Source organism: Rhea americana, unplaced genomic scaffold (assembly GCF_003343005.1).
Source record: "Rhea americana isolate MKP2758 unplaced genomic scaffold, rheAme1 scaffold_40, whole genome shotgun sequence".
NCBI lineage: Eukaryota > Metazoa > Chordata > Aves > Rheiformes > Rheidae > Rhea > Rhea americana.
In genome coordinates this window covers 293,912-296,411 of record NW_028186535.1, presented here as the reverse complement: position 1 = coordinate 296,411, position 2,500 = coordinate 293,912, and the positions used below count along the sequence as shown (strand labels likewise).

The window sequence follows — 2,500 nt, the reverse complement described above, 5'->3', positions numbered from 1 at the left end:
AAGCASTACTGATGAAAATCCTTCAATCACTTCTTGCAGGCAGGCATCTTAGACCATAAACTCCCTTTGTTGAGCGCAAGATGCACTCTATAAAAGCCGTATCAGTATCTGGCAGCAGGGTAAAGCACCAAAGGAAAGTTGGGCACACATTGGTTAAAAGTCTGCTTTCCTTCATTTTTTTTGTGAGCCTGCAAGGCTCCAGCCACTGTAATAGTAGCCTCATTACAGCCTAAGCTACTCTGAGTCCTTGCAGATCTCTCAGTTTGCAGAACGATGGCACTGTACACAACAGTGAGTACTCGCACAGCTGAGTACTCTGAAACTTCAGTGTTTATTTTCAGCCTATGATATAGACTCTGCCTTGCTTTTATGCAGGAGGTAAGTAATCTTCATTCCAGTCATAAGTCAGAGTGATAGATCTCATTAATTTTAGGCGAAAGCAGTAACCAATTTATCAGATAACTTTTCAATTAAGTATAAAAGTTTGATTACAGCCTGAAAACTATTGTTTTAGATATCCGAAGCATGAATGTTTTCTCTATCTTTTCATTTACAAGAAAGAGAAATTTAATTTTACAATTTTTGCATTGCAAGCTGATATATATTTATATAGATAAAAGCCAGGTGCTATATCCCTACATGCAATCACTCAGTGTGATTTGGGGATTAAAAAAAAAAAAAAAAATCTTGCCTAGGAAAGACTTCAGTGAAGGTCATTGAAATATTAAGTATGAAGGATAGCTGCTTAAGTTTTTTTTAAGTATAATCAAATCTAATCTTGTCAGCTAAATCAGAGAGAGGAAGTGATCAGTTTAAGATTCATCAGAAGATTTGCATAAAATGAAAATGAATCAAAATTAGTTTTGGTATTTGAGATTGCTAAAATGACAGCCTAATTGCTCCTGAATCAAACGTCACAAAGCTTGGTGTGTAATTTTAATCATTGATGAGATCCAGGTTAATTATGCTCATGGCACACATGCAATTTAAAAATCTTTTGAAATAATTTGATCACAAAGAGCATGAAAACCTAATAATTCTCTAATTAGTCCACAGACAAGCATGTTTACCTTCCCATTTGGCAACTCTGCACAAACAACGTGTGTATCCTGAAGAAAGCCAACATCTCTAATGTATTCTCCCCTTAAGGCCTTATCTACGGATAAAAAAGTTGCACCAGGACACCTACACCAGAAAACAAACCCCAGTCCTTCCCATCTGTTGAGGACTGATATAAACGGGTTTATACTGGTATCTCTAAGCCCTGTCAGGAAAAGATAAACAATGCTAGCGTAAAGCATTTTTACATGTATCCACTCAGCAACTGCTCTGCTGCGACTGTTTCAGCCGCACATAACCACACGTGCAAGCATGAAGACACACACTCTGCTGGCACCAATACACACAGGAAAAGTTTTCTGCACCAATGCTGAGGAAAACCAGCAAGAGCAGTTCTGTTTTTCAGCGGTGATGCAGGATGCATGTAAGGTAACTCTATCCTATCCACAACCATGAAATGATCACTGAGGACGCTACCTCCTCAGCGGGTAAGAGCAGCTGATAAAGAATGAGTTAATGCATCAGACGGAGCCAGAAGGCACTGCCTCAAACTATTCCAGCCCGAGCTGCAGCTTCCCACTTCACCTACGCTGCCTGAAGCAAGCTCTCCTCATGCTGCAGGATACCACGGTATCCTAGGGTCCAGCACACACACAAAAGCAGTTGCCAAAATCGGCACAGGCATGCACACTATATGCAAACAGGGTGGCAATGATGAGCATTAAATATTTTTAGGCAGGTTAAAAATGGGTTTGCAGCACATCATCTCACCCTTCCCCTTCTTTCTACAACCCTGCACTGAACAATCTTGCTGTTGCAATTTCCAGCCTTGAAAGACTTAGTAGAAGTTGACTGGATTTTTAAATCTACCATCACGTAACTAAAGTAAAAAACAAAAACAGCACACCAGTAAGTGTCATAACATGTTTCCTGTTACTTAATCAACATTTTTAAATAAACTGCACATTTATAGTTATCAGTCTCCTTACATAACTTTAGTATTAATCAGCCCTAAACAATGACATCAGCTCTCTGATCACAATTGTATAAACAAGAGTATATTTYTTTCYAATTAAAACAAATACTAATTCTTTGAACTGATGAGCCACACAGAGAGAAATCATAATGTATATGTCCACACTTGGACCATTTATAGTCTTTCGTGGCCACGTCTGTTATCAGGTTAGGTAAAAGAAGTTACTATACCTTGATGAGGAATTAAAGATTACTGGGATGACTTACTGGTCATATGTAACACATAATGGAACATGCATCCATTAGAAGTTACTGCATCTTTAATACTGAAAAATACAATATTCTGTACCCCCAGGGGACCTCCTATGAGAGTTATAATGAAGTTTTACAAAGTCACAGTTAAAAAAAAAAAAAAAAAAAAAAACAAGGACCAAGGACTGCATCAGAACGAGCATTTTTCCACAAA

General features: G+C 38.2%; 1 protein-coding gene across 3 annotated transcripts in view; it reads right to left on the bottom strand.

The window, feature by feature from the left end:
- Positions 1–2,500, bottom strand: part of ZFHX4 (zinc finger homeobox 4) — a 146,889-nt gene that overhangs the window by 123,730 nt on the left and 20,659 nt on the right. The window lies entirely within an intron of this gene.